This window comes from Salmo trutta, chromosome 1, assembly GCF_901001165.1.
Source record: "Salmo trutta chromosome 1, fSalTru1.1, whole genome shotgun sequence".
Lineage (NCBI taxonomy): Eukaryota > Metazoa > Chordata > Actinopteri > Salmoniformes > Salmonidae > Salmo > Salmo trutta.
In genome coordinates this window covers 20823622-20840605 of record NC_042957.1, presented here as the reverse complement: position 1 = coordinate 20840605, position 16984 = coordinate 20823622, and positions in this window count along the sequence as shown.

Genomic DNA, 16984 nt, shown 5'->3' with positions numbered 1-16984 from the left:
TAGGAAAGGAGTACTCAGACTTTAACATTACTCAGACGGACCCCTTGATAATTTCCTTAAAGGGATACTTTGGAATTTTGGCAATGGGTGCCTGCTATCATGCTAGTAGATACCCATAGACTTCCAGTCATTGTGCTAAGGCTAGTTAGCATTGGCTCGCAAAACTACCTTTAACTTCCTTCATACTGGTCACAGAGACATAAAAATGGTATCCATGAGCACATCTGACTATAGGGAAGTAGTTACTGGGCATTATTGTCAAAATCCCAAAGTATCCCTTTAATCTTTTTGTAGAGCGGGCAGCACGTAGCTCAGTCACTAATTAGTTTAAGTAGTGCAGCTAGACTGGATGAGTCTGTACTTCATCTCCAGTGACACTCTACTGGCCAGCCTTCTTTCAACAGTTCAATAATGCAACAGCAGCCTACATGCAGTACACAGTAAGTGGAGCAAGGGGTGAGTCTGTTTATACCTTAGACACATTTTAAATCGATATATTTCTTCCTCTGGTGTCTCAGGGGTGTGTCAAGTAGTGAAACACACCCAGTTTGTACCCCAGTGATGTTCTCACTTGTAAAGATTAATTAATTAATAAGTAATGAACTTGTCTACCCAGAGGAGGCTCTTCACTGGAATATAAAGTTTCAACACAGACTGAAATATCTACAGTAAGTATAGACCGAGTTATATTAAAATATATGTGGTCCCTTGTGGTTCAGTTGGTAGAGCATGGCACTTGCAATGTCATTGTTGTGGGTTCAATTCCCACATGGGACCAGTATGAAAATGTATGCACTCACTACTGTAAGTCGCTCTGGATAAGCGTGCCTGCTAAATGACTAACATGTCAATGTAAGTAATGACATGATCACCGGGGGACATGAGAATCGAAGACAACATGGTTTTTAGAATGAATTGATTCACCTTTACGTTCAAAACCTACCATTTCTTGATCATATGTTATACTGCCTCATTAGAAGTACCTGCTTTCAGTATCACTGACCGTTAAAAGGTAGGGGCGTAGCAGGAACAATTTATTTAGTATCCATGGTTCCTCTGAATGCATGTACTCGGACCAAGGTGTGCCAACTTTGAGTTAGTTTGATAGTGGATTTCAGGTGTTCAAAGGTCACCAAAAACATCTTACCATCCAATCTGAAACTAAAGTGCCAAAATGTTCAATGTCAGTCTTGGAAACATGCTTTGACCTTTCTGCCAAGGCTAAACTAGCTATGACCCTGATCTGTTTCACCTGTCTTGTGCTTGTCTCCACCCCACACCGGGCGTCTCCTATTTTCCCCATGATGCCCTGTGTATTTATACCTGCGTTTTCTGTTTGTTTGTTGCCAGTTCGTCTTGTCAAGTCGTCCCAGCGTGTTTGTGGTGTTACCTTATCTCTAGTTCTTGTTTTCTAGTCTTCCCGGTTACGACCTTTCTGCCTGCACTGACCCTGAGCCTGCCTGCTGGTCTGTCCATTTTTTACTCTGCCTTGAACTACGAACCTCTGCCTGCCCTCGACCTGTCCTTTTGCCTGCCCCTTTTTCATAATAAATATTCGGAGAACTGAACCATCTGCCTCCTGTGTCTGCATCTGGGTCATATCCTGAGTTGTGATACTGACGTCCAAGGATGAATACCTCATGCTCACATAGAACAACAGTGTAGCATTGCAGTAAGCCTGGACCAGTCATAATCCTCTAACTGGTAGTTCCAGTGGATTGTAGTGCTGCTTGTACTTTAATCTGTCATGGTGTAGCATAAAATCAGCTTGGCAGTTAGATCAATCATCAGCCTACATCATCATCTCAGTCGCTCAATAAGAAGCTCTACTGGGCATCCAAACAATAAAAGTCAAATTTAATTCCTTATTCTCTTCCCTCGTGTATCACAATCTGTTTGTACTAATTGTCTTTTTTACTGAGTAAAACAACAGCACAACAACAATCCTCTCAGCTTTTACCTCAACTCCCTCAGCTGTCCTCCCACGGGCTTGCTGTGAAGTGGCCGGTCGTCATTATGGATCCAGCACAGGGGACAGGACGGGGGGGATATGGGTCGTTTTTTGGACCCTGCGTGGTGTGGCTGGCACGTGGGACCCCTCTCTGCCCATCTCCTTTGAGCAGATGCCTGGCAACGGTGTGTCTGGTGGCAGTGGTGGTGGACGGGCAAGGATATGCCTCCTGGCACGGAGGAGGGACAGGGAACAGATGCAGAGAGAGACGGGGAGAGAGGCTGGCCGGCCATGACGATGCTGGTGTGGGCCGAAAACCTGCAGGATGGAGGAGAGAGGGAGGGAGTGGGTTACATAAGGAAGGCGAGTGAGACTAAAAAAACAGTGTAAGAGTGAGAGAGACGTGGAGACGGGGAAACTTTAAAGTCCCTTAATCACCTTAAGTGGCTAAGTATCTTAATGTGAAGTTCCATATTAACACTTTGCAAAGGGATGGTACATACTGTATCTAAAATCTGTTGACTATAGAGCAGCGGTGGCATTAGCTGAATCTTTGCCTCTCCCTCTTACTGTACTGTATGAGAAAGTGCTGTTAATGGATCTGGGGTCAACACTGCCCTGAGGATGAGGCTGCCTGGCTGCCTGGCTGCCTGGCTGCCTGGCTGCCTGGCTGGCTGCTACCCACAGTTTGTCCTATAGTCAGCATGTTTAGCTAAAGGCCTTAAGTAAAGGGAGGGAGGCTGAGATATGGAAAGGGGAGGAGAGGAGAGGGCACTACACCTCCCTTTCTTCACATATATCACGGCTGTCTAATGCACTTCATTAACACTCTCACTAATATGACAGAGTGCTGGCTGAGAGTACCAGGCAGACACAGCCAGCACGCTGCTGCTTTAACATAAATCGCACTCATCTGCTCATCTCTCCCTCCTCTCATTCACTCATTTTCATTTCTAGTACATCTTTCTCCTTTCTCTCTTAATTAATGTTCTCTCTCTCCACACCTCTCGTGCTTTTTCTCCTTAACGTGTTTTTCCTCGATGCTCTATCCATTTCACCTCCTCTCTCTCTCTCCTCTCTCTACTGTGCCCTCAGATTCACACTCTCTCTATCCATTTCACCTCCTCTCTCTCTCTCCTCTCTCTACTGTGCCCTCAGATTCACACTCTACCGAGCAATTAGCGCAAGCAACATCCACACATTTATTATCCATCTTTTACAACATGATTGCATTGCCCCTTTGTGTGTGTGTGTCAATCCGTCTTTCTCTTCACACCTTCCCTGCAGCCATGACAGATCGATAGAGGTTTCTAACACTGTTTAGTTCTGGTTCTACTCCTCTTCTCTTCTGTCACGGCTCTTTCCCTACCGCCCAGCACAGGCCTGGACCTAATGGGGGGAGACAAATAGAAATCAGTGTGTCGGGGTGGAGGTATTTGGGAGAGGTGGTGGGATCAGTCAATATCCCTGTAGTGCCATTACAGTATGGGTCATTAGCTACGGTCTGATCATCGGCATTCACGGTGCTAAGAGCCCTGCCACATCGCTAGCATGAGCAAATCACAGCAATAAACAACAGGCTATTATTTACTTTCTGTTTATTCCACTTTTTACCCTTCTGTCTTTCCAGCCTGCACAGGGTGAACTGGGCCTGGAGATCCAAACTTAAAGACTGACATGTCTTGTTCTATTTTGTAAAATAGAAAATGATTCAGGCAAGTAATTCATAATTACCCTTATGGTTCAATGAACAATAACATTATTGATAGCTTACATATGATTGATGGCAACACTTTCTATTAAGTTCTGAGAATAATTATTCAAACTTTGAACAAGTTTTGTTAGAAGTGGCTGTCTTGTGTTTAGTCTCTGTGGTCATGTTGGCAAAACAAAGCAAATCTAAAAAGATAGAATACAAAACGACTACATTCCCTAACAAGTTCATCTGCATAATACATACTATTAATGTTAGCAGAAGGCCTGCTGCTGTCTTCTAAGGCAGATGTATTTAACCACACACCAATTTAGCTATGTTGGCCCTGTGGGTGTATGAATGAAAGACTCTCTCTCAATTCAATTCAATTTAAGGGGCTTTATTGGCATGGGAAACATATGTTAACATTGCCAAAGCAAGTGAAGTAGATAATAAACAAACATGAAATAAACAATAAAAATGAACAGTAAACATTACACTCACAGAAATTCCAAAAGAATAAAGACATTGCAAATGTCATATTATGTACAGTATCTCACAAAAGGGAGTACACCCCTCACATTTTTGTAAATATGAATATATCTTTTCATGTGACAACACTGAAGAAATGACACTTTGCTACAATGTAAAGTAGTGAGTGTACAGCTTGTATAACAGTGTAAATTTGCTGTCCCCTCAAAATAACTCAACACACAGCCATTAATGTCTAAACCGCTGGCAACAAAAGTGAGCACACCCCTAAGTGAAAATGTCCAAATTGGGCCCAATTGCTGCCTTTAAAATATATATATATATTTCACCTTTATTTTCTCCCCTTTACAACAAGTTCTCATTTATAACTGCGACCAGGCCAAGATAAAGCAAAGCAGTTTGACGCATACAACAACACAGAGTTACACATGGAGTAAAACCAACATACAGTCAATAATAGAGTAGAAAAATAAGTCTATACAGTGTGTGCAAATGAGGTAAGATAAGGGAGGTAAGGCAATAAATAGGCCATAGTGGCGAGGTAATTACGATATAGCAATTAAACACTGGAGTAATAGATGTGCAGAAGATGAATGTGCAAGTAGAGATACTGGGGTGCAAAGGAGCAAAGTAAATAAATAAATACAGTATGGGGATGAGGAGGTTGGATGGGCTATTTACAGATGGGCTATGTACAGGTGCAATGATCTGTGAGCTGCTCTGACAGCTGGGCACTGCTGCCTTGTATAGGTGGACCTGGTCATAAAGGCTGTTCAAGTCCAGGGTGGAGTGGTGGGCCAGGTAAACATTTGGTTTTGAGGCACAGTCACGGGAAATACTTGTTTACCCGCTGTCTCTCTCTCTCTGTTGAGTTGTCACCTCACAGTGTCAGAGGGGCCGATAGAGCTGATTTAGCATGGACAGTCAGAGCACATTCAGACACGGTTGAGCCAGGACAGATTGGAGTTTGTTTCTATGTGAACTACTACATGTGACGAGGGAGGACAACTCCCACGTCATTTCAACCAAAAAAATCTATGTGATGACATTGAATCAACGTGGAAAATTGATTGGATTTGCAAAAAGTCATTAACGTTAGGGCATTTTGTATTTTTTTTCACCCAACTTTTAACCTAAATGACATGGTGTAATTTTAGTTGACAACTCAACCAAATGTAAATCAAACCTAGATGTTGAACTGACATCTGTGCCCAGTGTGCTGTGACACTGACAGGGTATTTGAGCTTTTTGTTGGATGAACATGGTTCTAAACTTTGAGAAATGGGAATTGGTACTCTGGCTTGTTGCAAAGGCTCATAGAAAGGTTTGCCTTGTGTGTAACAGAGATCGCAATGGCTCAGTGTGGAATAGAATGGAAGAGAGGTAAGCAAGCAGGGGAAATGGCTGAGTGTGGAATAGAATGGAAGAGAGGTAAGCAAGCAGGGGAAATGGCTGAGTGTGGAATAGAATGGAAGAGAGGTAAGCAAGCAGGGGAAATGGCTGAGAGTGGAATAGAATGGAAGAGAGGTAAGCAAGCAGGGGAAATGGCTGAGTGTGGAATAGAATGGAAGAGAGGTAAGCAAGCAGGGGAAATGGCTGAGTGTGGAATAGAATGGAAGAGAGGTAAGCAAGCAGGGGAAATGGCTGAGAGTGGAATAGAATGGAAGAGAGGTAAGCAAGCAGGGGAAATGGCTGAGTGTGGAATAGAATGGAAGAGAGGTAAGCAAGCAGGGGAAATGGCTGAGTGTGGAATAGAATGGAAGAGAGGTAAGCAAGCAGGGGAAATGGCTGAGTGTGGAATAGAATGGAAGAGAGGTAAGCAAGCAGGGGAAATGGCTGAGTGTGGAATAGAATGGAAGAGAGGTAAGCAAGCAGGGGAAATGGCTGAGTGTGGAATAGAATGGAAGAGAGGTAAGCAAGCAGGGGAAATGGCTGAGTGTGGAATAGAATGGAAGAGAGGTAAGCAAGCAGGGGAAATGGCTGAGTGTGGAATAGAATGGAAGAGAGGTAAGCAAGCAGGGGAAATGGCTGAGTGGAATAGAATGGAAGAGAGGTAAGCAAGCAGGGGAAATGGCTGAGTGGAATAGAATGGAAGAGAGGTAAGCAAGCAGGGGAAATGGCTGAGTGTGGAATAGAATGGAAGAGAGGTAAGCAAGCAGGGGAAATGGCTGAGTGGAATAGAATGGAAGAGAGGTAAGCAAGCAGGGGAAATGGCTGAGTGGAATAGAATGGAAGAGAGGTAAGCAAGCAGGGGAAATGGCTGAGTGGAATAGAATGGAAGAGAGGTAAGCAAGCAGGGGAAATGGCTGAGTGTGGAATAGAATGGAAGAGAGGTAAGCAAGCAGGGGAAATGGCTGAGTGTGGAATAGAATGGAAGAGAGGTAAGCAAGCAGGGGAAATGGCTGAGTGGAATAGAATGGAAGAGAGGTAAGCAAGCAGGGGAAATGGCTGAGTGTGGAATAGAATGGAAGAGAGGTAAGCAAGCAGGGGAAATGGCTGAGTGTGGAATAGAATGGAAGAGAGGTAAGCAAGCAGGGGAAATGGCTGAGTGGAATAGAATGGAAGAGAGGTAAGCAAGCAGGGGAAATGGCTGAGTGGAATAGAATGGAAGAGAGGTAAGCAAGCAGGGGAAATGGCTGAGTGTGGAATAGAATGGAAGAGAGGTAAGCAAGCAGGGGAAATGGCTGAGTGGAAGAAATGATGGATGACAAGAAAGAAAGCCAGAGGAAAGTGTGGAGGGAATGGTAAGAACTAGGGGGGGGGGGGGGAGCAGAGAAAAGGAAATAATCAAGCTTTGAAGAAGAGAGAGAAAGAGAGAGAAGTGGCACCCCCACTGACTGCCTAAAAGCCTATCTGAATCAGTCTTTTTTGTGTTAGGACTGAATAGTGCAATCATACAATTTCTTTGAAAAACGGACTTAACACTGGAAAAGCCGGGCCTCGAGGGACCCCGCTTTAAGCCAATGAGCAGTCATTTTGACTTAAACATTCTAACAGTCTAATAAATACATTTCATAAATGCTATCGGAAGAATAATCCTTTGGTTGTGTTTATGACGGCTCGGGTAACATCAGAACACAAAAAAAATATTATTTTAAAGAACACAATAGCATTTTCATTCGTTTATGTTACTGTAGGCAATCTGTCGCCGCGATCTCACGTGTGGAGCACATGGAACAATGATTATCCTTGGAAGATCTGCTCTTTTTGATTCTACAGTATATAGACATCTAAATATCTTAGCTGTATGTGACTCTGTATAAAGATTTGAAAAAGTTACTTTTCGGCATTCTAGGTGAAAACATGACATGTCTTCTTAAAACTGCTTATGACACAAATTCTGTTTGAGATATTTAAATTCTGACAATAATCTTCGGTTGAATAAACGTACTAAGAAAAGTCAAGGACGGAGGGGGACATGACTTTAAAAATGGCAGAGATATTTGATTTTAAATTTATATTGAGTCAAAACTACTCACTCGGTTCTTCTAGTGTTAAGAGAAACCTTCCTCTTGCATTTGAAAAATAGTCTGGAACAATTGTCCCCATATAGTAAATAGCTCTGCATCACCATAATTGTTTCCCAGTCTGCTAATTTATTCCTCCAGGCATTCTGCCTGCTCTGACTGTCACATATTCATTAATCCATCCGTCTACTGTAACTCTTGATCCTGATGGCACTACTGCTGTTCTCTCTCTCTCTCTCTCCCCCATTATTTATATTTGTAAAACATTCTCTCCTTCTCTTTCCCCTTCTTTCAGCATTACAGTCCATGTCTCTCTCTCCCTCCTTTACTCCCTGCCTATATCCCAGTGTTTAGTAACAAGGCTGATGGCCTATATCATAGTATCACAGTGTATGGCTCTCATAAACGACTGTAATCTCTCTTCTAGTGTTGTTTCTTCTTACACTCTCCTAACACTCCCTGAGAGCAGCAATTCTCTTCATCTTCTGTTGATATCAATCTCCCATTCATTTCATTCTCATTCAAAGAAGGAGGGAGAGGAGAGGGGGAAGAGGGTGTGGTGGGAACCTGAAATAAAAAAGAAATCTCTAAGTTAGCGTTAAGTTTCCCATATTGACTGTGTCTCCTGCTGTTCCATTATTCATAGTTACAGCAGTTGCCAGGAACACTGCTGCCCCACTTCCACTGCACCCCACTCCACCCCACTCCAGTCCACCCCACTCCACTCCACCCCACTCCAGTCAGCATGTGTTGAGAGGGAAGTGAAACCTATCGAGTTTGAATTCATTCAGTCGAGCCCACTCCTTATTACTTCACTTCTCTAAGCAATTCCATTCCACCTGAATGGCTTTAATGAGAATATATGCAAACTGGCTGGAGTTAGAATCATCAGAGGTAAACCAGGTTATCGATTCACATGAAAAATAGATATGACACTTCTCTGTCCCTAAATCCTCAGTGTGAACACAGTGTGTGGAGGCGATAGTCGGGCTTCTAGAGCGGCTCTTTTCTCCTCCTATCTGTTGTGAGCACTCTGATTTCTGCTGACTCGGGACGCGCTAAAGTGGAGCAGCACATGACTACATATAACAATACCCTCTATACTGCCAGATATTTAATGAGTGCTGCAGTGTGTGTGTGTGTGCGTGTGCGCGTGCGGGCATGCGTGCGTGTGTGCGTGTGCGCGTGCGTGCTGCCTACTTCTCCAAGATATGATGACTCCAACCTTGGGATTAACTGTTAAAAACACATCTGCTTGTGAGAATTGCGGCTCATGCTCAGGGAATAAGGAGAGGGAACAGCTTGGGACCTGGAATCGACCAGAATATTCAACACGTCCTGTTTGATACTGCGCCCCTACGGTGACAAACCATTTAACATATAACATTGTAGGATTGTAGGTCCCATATTTTTAGAACCGTGAGTAAAAAACAAACCCATTATAAACTCATTATAATCTAGCCATGCCGTAGCTTAAAGGGTCAATCTACAGTTGAAAGAATAACAAAGTGTACTCCCTGCCTGTTTTGGTAAAAAGCTGAGGGATGGAGCTAGAGAAATGTAACCACTCTCAAATTCATAAACAGAGCTATGGATACAAGGACTGACCATCCATGATATCAGTGTTAGTGTTTGTTTACATTTACTTTGTTTACATATATTGGAGCTTATGTTTGGTTTCTGATGGGGTATGACAGTTTAACTAAGCTCATGGGGCATGTATAAGTTATATTCTTTAAGAATCAATGGGCACATATCATTAATTTATATCAGAAAATGGATGAAGCAACTGCAGATTGCCCCTTTAAAAACCTATAGTCCGCAACTAAGGCCCAGAGTTATTCCTGGTGATATCACATGGCCAATTATTGATTTAACTAGGCAAGTCAGTTAAGAACAAATTCTTATTTACAATGACAGCCTACTGGGGAACAGTGAGTTAACTGCCTTGTTCAGGGGCAGAACGACAGATTTTTACATTGTCAGCTCAGGGATTCGAACCAGCAAACTTTTGGTTACTGGCCCAACACTCTAACCACTAGGCTACTTGGCGCCCCAAAGACAAACTCCTGGTCTTACACATTTTGTACATCAGCCATTGGTCTGCAAATGTTCACTGAAGTTCAGGATTTCTTGAGAAACCTAATATGAAACATGATTCAGTTAATCAGAATTTCATTGAGTAATGATGCAAACAGAATTTTGGTAAAGGTTAATCTACAGTTCAATACCAAAAGGTCAGACTGTGTATACTGACTTTGTAAACTTTGATTTTACATCAAATTGAATATGATTACCAGGAGGTTAAATTGTAACATCAAAGTGTGAAATGAAACGCAACTAATGAATTCATCATTCCATGTCTAAATTAACAAGCACCATGAGTACAGAAGGTCTAATTGAGGTGAACTCGTCAAAGTGAACACACATTTACTTCCAGGAAATAGCAACAAACACATAAAAGGAGCATAAGGTGTATTGCTTCCAAATGAGCATACACACAGCAGCCGAGTGATCATTCTGTAGATGACTCCGCTTATTCTCTTTAACAATGACCTCAGAGAGGGAGTGTGTGTGTGTGTGTGAGACTAATTTCTAAGGCATCCTGATTACCATAGTTCCTTTGTGCCTTTTTCTCGCTCTCTCTCTCCAACCATACGGTAAATGGCTGCTGCTGAGTTAGGAAGCTGAGAGTCTGATTGGGAAGCATGCGAGCAATATCCTAATGGTCCGTATCAATCCACAACATTAACTTCTCTCTCTCTTTGTGCACTTTGAAGACGTATGTCTTCCTCTCCTTACAGCAATGAAACACACTCCTCCTCCTCTGCCCAGAACATAAAAAGTAGCCACTGATGTTGAAAGGCACTCTCTTTTTATTTGTCTAAGTAAACAGCCACATCGTTCACTGTGATTACAATTGCAGAGGAACACAATCAGAAGGTTGAGTTTGATCAATGGCTTGCACTACCTTTAGATCAGGGGTTACCAAACTTTTCACTCAGGCCCCCCTTGCAGAATTGGGGAATGGGGAACACACCTGCAATTCTACACATTTGTCATGGGGTGCACAGAATTTTGCTGTTTTAAAGCAAATTTTCTTGCAATTCTATACATTTTGCCATGTCTAATGTGTATTCATGTGATATTTGAGTGACTCAAACATTACCACAATATATATTTGGCAAAAGATCCTAGCTAAAAAATGTTAGCTGACATGGGATAGTTGATCTGGACATTTACAAATAGCTCTCTAAGGTATGTAATGACTGACATGACGAGGAAAACTGATGATGCACTACCCTATTACAACTTTCAAGAGTATTTCATTTTTACATTTTGTATTTAACCTTTATTTAACTAGGCAAGTCAGTTAAGAACAAACTCTTATTTACAATGACGGCCTACAGTTGAAAGTAAGTTGAAAGCTGGACTGAGTTCCTTTTAAAAAAAAGGTTTGGGAACCACTGCTTTAGATGTTGTGTTGGCATGGCGTGAGTGGGGAAAGAGGGAGTTGGAAAGTGGATTCTCCAATGAGAAGTTTGATCTGGTGTGGCTTTGTAATACGTGAGTTATCTGAGCTGCACTGAAAAGTAATTCAGTTTTGTAGAAAATACTGCAGTTGTTTAGACACGGACACAGAAGAGATTTGAGGTACAGTAATACAGTATGTGAGAAATCAATACTTTTTTTTCAATAAAGGTGACATCATTATGTCCAAAGATATATCTGTACTTATGTCAGTAAATTCTACACTTTGTGACATCAATCAAGTTATAGTACGAGATATTCCACTAGTAATGTCATTGTGACAGTGGTGTTTTCTGTGTATCACATCAACACTGCATCGAACAATTCATCATTTTGTCACATCTATCCGATAATGGAATCTTGCTTTTGTGACATCATACTTAAATGAATTATTTTTGTGACCTTCATTTAATAATTTTTCTGCCATTAATTATGGAATGCCCTTTGGGTCTTTGCGTGTCAAAAAAGATACGCGTCAAATAAAACTATATGACACGTCAAATAACACAATTCTATTATAGAATGTTGTGTGTGCTGTATTTGCATGTGCAAGCCAAGCGCAGATACAGCTGTTATTAGCAACTTCTGGGGTAGCTAACTAGCTTTAGCTTGGTACCTAGCTAGCACCAATGCAACCAGCCTGAAAACAACATTTTCAATATTCCTAGCAATGATTTAGGAATCCATGTGAGTAAGTATTAGCTAGGTAGCCACTTGTTTTTCTCCTATTGAAATCGAACTTCAGTTCATGAAAATAACTAGCTAGCCAGCTACTTAACCCTGTAGCCCAAAGCTAACGATATAAACAGCCAGCAAGCTTAATATAGCTAGTGAGGCTTGACAGGACATGTTGTGAAGCTAGCCACAATAAGGATTAGCCACACTAGTGCAATTTGCGGTTTGACTTCAAAATAAAAGTCCCCATTTGAATGTGACGCAGAAGGTTACAATTGCTCGAATCATGACATATTTAGACTAAATAATGTTGAACAAGTTTGAAGTGTTGGAATGTAGAGCAATGAAATTGGGTATCAGGCTACTTGTTGACACCCACAGAATATAACTGCGAAGAGTTTATGTAAATATTAGCATTGTAGCTTTTATGGGAACTGTGGGAACCATAGTACCCTTTCAAGCTCATCATTAAGCTCGGGGCCCAGGGTCTGAACCCTACCGTGTGCAACTGGGTCTTGGACTTCCTGATGGGCCGCCCCCAGGCGGTGAAGGTAGGAAACAACACCTCCACGTCGCTGATCCTCAACACGGGTCCCACAAGGGTGCGTGCTCAGCCCCCTCCTGTACTCCCTATTCACCCATGACTGCGTAGCCATGCACGCCTCCAACTCAATCATCAACTTTGCAGACGACACAACAGTAGTAGGCCTGATTACCAACAATGACGAGACAGCCTACAAGGAGGAGGTGACGGCCCTGGCGGAGTGGTGCCAGGAAAATAACCTCTCCCTCAACGTCAACAAAACGAAGGAGCTGATCGTGGACTTCAGGAAAAGGCAGAGGGAGCACGCCCCTATCCACATTGACGGGACCACAGTGGAGAAGGTGGAATGCTTCCTCAGAGTACATATCACTGACGATCTGAAATGGTCCAACCACACAGACAGTGTGGTGAAGAAGCTGCAACAGCGCCTCTTCAACCTCCGGAGGCTGAAGAAATTTGGCTATGCTCCCAAAACTCTCAGAAACTTTTACAGATGCACATTTGAGAGCATCCTGTCGGGTTGTATCACCGCAACTGCACCGCCTGCAACCGCAGGGCTCTCCAGAGGGTGGTACGGTCTGCCCAACGCATCCCCGGGGGCACACTGTCTGCCCTCAAGGACACCTACAGCACCCGATGTCACAGGAAAGCCAAACAGATCATCAAGGACATCAACCACCCGATCCACAGCCTGTTCACCCCGTTATCATCCCGAAGATGAGGTCAGTACAGGCGCATCAAAGCTGGGACCAAGATACTGAAAAACAGCTTCTATCTCAAGTCCAACAGACTGTTAAATAGCCATCACTAGCTGGCCTCCACCCAGTACCCTGCCCTGAACTTAGTCACTGTTAGTAGCCGGCCTCTACCCAGTACCCTGCCCTGAACTTAGTCACTGTTAGTAGCCGGCTAACACAAGGTTACTCAACCCTGCACCTTAGAGGCTGTACATAGACATGGAATCACTGGTCACTTTAATAATGTTTACATACTGCTTTACTCATCTCATATGTGTATACTGTATTCTATTCAGCTGTGTTTTAGTCAATGCCCCCAATGCAATGCCCCCAAATATGTATGCCCTCAATGCAATTCTAAAGTCTAATACATTGACAGTGTGATTTCACCAGATTGTTGTCAAATTAACAGGTTATTGTCGTTTGTTGAATTTATATAACAACTTTTCTACCTCGTTTAGCGTGATCTATTCCATTTTGGCATGAGTCCACTATTCAAATTAATTCGCTTTCAATAAAATACTTTTATTTTGAAGGCACATTCTCAAATTCCACTATTGTGGCTAATCCCTCTAGTGGCTAGCTTCACGTAGGGGGGTCCGACTAACATTAATCAAATAAGAACGGTTTTATAGATTAGGGGTATTTTAGATGACACCAACAAGCTCGATAGTTAGAAAGATTTCTATAGCTACTGAAACAGATTATGTCGTTTTGCTATAGTTTTGGGGAACAACATTGTTTGCTAGCTCGATTTTTTTGGACCAGCAATGTCCTAGAGTTTGGGGAAGTGTCTGCGCTCATTCGACAGCGGCAGGTGCGCGATACAAAACTTTACCAGCGTCATAGCATGCCTATCGATGAATCGTTGTGACATGTGGAATACGAGTGATAGTGTAAACAATGTGTGATAACTACGTAAAACCATTATGAACGTGTTACACTATTGTGTGACGTGCAGTCATATTCAGGTCCTGATTGGCCAACAAGTTTATTTGACATCTTTTTTTGACATGCAAAGACCCATAATTAATGACACAATAGTATGTTCTATTTGTGACACCATAATACCACAGTATTAACGTTGCATTTTAAAGGCCTTAGTGTGTCTAAACAAAAGGTGTAGTTAAATAATTCTGCTCTGAAAGGTAGATCCCTGATGACTTTCTGTCTGCTCATGTAAAGACTGGGTCATTATTGATTCTCTGTAATCCTCCTGAATTGGTAGGATTATCCGTATCTGACACTGTATAAACCACTGTTTACAAAAGACAGCACATCAATGAAAACGCCTTTTTTTTTTTACTGTATTTCAATCAGCCTAGCAGCTAAACCGATCCATCCTAATCCTAATTGTAATCCAGCCAATGACATGGCAGAGGGAGAGGGAACAGGTCGTTATGGACACAGGGTTTAGGTTTTATGATTATGGGATGTTTTGACTGGTCCTGTACTGATAGTGTGTTCTGGCCATGGTCTATTCTCTCCACCAGTATTCTCATTGTCCCTCTCTGGGCAGAGCAGCTCCTAAACATTGAGAGCTGAGGGAAATAACAATAGACTAGGCCTCTGAGACACATACAGGGACAGACTGACTGGAGCACAGCCATCTGAACAGTCCATTAGGGTTTACAACAGCAAGAGGACAGGGACTGGTGCTCTACACACATATCAACACACACCATTTATATATTCCCGTAATTTAGAATTAATGCTGTTTTTATTTCTGTACCAAGTGAGCAGAAAGTTGTTTTATTTGTGTTTTGTGAGTCAGTGAGTCTGCAAGACCAGCGGCAGTAGGGATGACCAGAGATGTTCTCTTGATTAGTGCGTGAATTGGACCATTTTCCTGTCCTGCTAAGCATAAAACAATGTACACGTTAAATCAAGTCAAATTCTGAAACCACTGTGAATTGAGCCACATTTATTGTACCAGTCAACCTACTATGTGTATTGAACACTATTCCTGAGGAAAAACAATACAACGTGGATGTTATGGAGTCTGATAACTCTGAGGAGGACTTACCAAATCAAATCAAATTCTATTGGTCACATACACATATTTAGCAGATGTTATTGCGGGTGTAGCGAAATGCTTGTGTTCCTACTGTAGCTCCAACAGCGCAGTAGTATCTAACAATTCACAACAATATACACATCTAAAAGTAAAAGAATGGAATTAAGAAATACATAAATATTAGGACCAGGAATGTCGGAGTGGCATTGACTAAAACACAGTTGAATAGAATACAGTATATACAAATGAGATGAGTAAAGCAGTATGTAAACATTATTAAAGTGACCAGTGTTCCATGTCTATGTACATAGGGCAGCAGCCTCTAAGGAGCAGGGTTGAGTAACCGTGTGGTAGCCGGCTACTAACAGTGACTATGTTCAGGGCAGGGTACTGGGTGGAGGCCTGCTACTAACAGTGACTAAGTTCAGGGCAGGGTACTGGGTGGAGGCCGGCTACTAACAGTGACTAAGTTCAGGGCAGGGTACTGGGTGGAGGCCGGCTACTAACAGTGACTAAGTTCAGGGCAGGGTACTGGGTGGAGGCCGGCTACTAACAGTGACTAAGTTCAGGGCAGGGTACTGGGTGGAGGCCGGCTACTAACAGTGACTAAGTTCAGGGCAGGGTACTGGGTGGAGGCCTGCTACTAACAGTGACTAAGTTCAGGGCAGGGTACTGGGTGGAGGCCGGCTACTAACAGTGACTAAGTTCAGGGCAGGGTACTGGGTGGAGGCCGGCTGGTAACAGTGACTAAGTTCAGGGCAGGGTACTGGGTGGAGGCCGGCTACTAACAGTGACTAAGTTCAGGGCAGGGTACTGGGTGGAGGCCGGCTACTAACAGTGACTAAGTTCAGGGCAGGGTACTGGGTGGAGGCCGGCTACTAACAGTGACTAAGTTCAGGGCAGGGTACTGGGTGGAGGCCGGCTGGTAACAGTGACTAAGTTCAGGGCAGGGTACTGGGTGGAGGCCGGCTACTAACAGTGACTAAGTTCAGGGCAGGGTACTGGGTGGAGGCCGGCTACTAACAGTGACTAAGTTCAGGGTACTGGGTGGAGTCCGGCTACTAACAGTGACTATGTTCAGGGCAGGGTACTGGGTGGAGGCCGGCTACTAACAGTGACTAAGTTCAGGGCAGGGTACTGGGTGGAGGCCGGCTACTAACAGTGACAAAGTTCAGGGTACTGGGTGGAGGCCGGCTACTAACAGTGACTAAGTTCAGGGCAGGGTACTGGGTGGAGGCCTGCTAGTGATGGCTATTTAACAGTCTGATGGACTTGAGGTAGAAGCTGTTTTTCAGTATCTTGGTCCCAGCTTTGATGCACCTGTACTGCCCTCGCCTTCTGGATGATAGGGGATGAACAGGCAGTGGCTCGGGTGGTTGATGTCCTTGATGATCTTTTTGGCTGTCCTGTGACGGTCCCGTCGAGTACTTTTGGGTGTCAGGAAAAATGTATGGAGTAAAAAGTACAGAATTTTCTTTAAGAATGTAGTGAAGTAAAAGTTGTCAAAAATATAAATAGTAAAGTAAAGTATAGAGACCCCCAAAAACGACTTAAGTAGTACTTTAAAGTATTTTTACTTAAGTACTTTACACCACTCTCTCTGTGTGTGTGTGTGTGTGTGTGTGTGTGTGTGTGTGTGTGTGTGTGTGTGTGTGTGTGTGTGTGTGTGTGTGTGTGTGTGTGTTGGGCATTCTTGGTCTCAGGCATTACATAAGCACCTAAGAGGTTTCTTGGAGACAGAGGATGAACATGTTGGGTCTAAGGCTTTAACTGGTAGTTTGGTAACACTGTGCTTCAGTGTGTAGAACCCCTAGGGTGCTAATGTTTCTAAATGAATGAACTATGCTGCCTATTCTGAAACATGACCCAATTCCTCA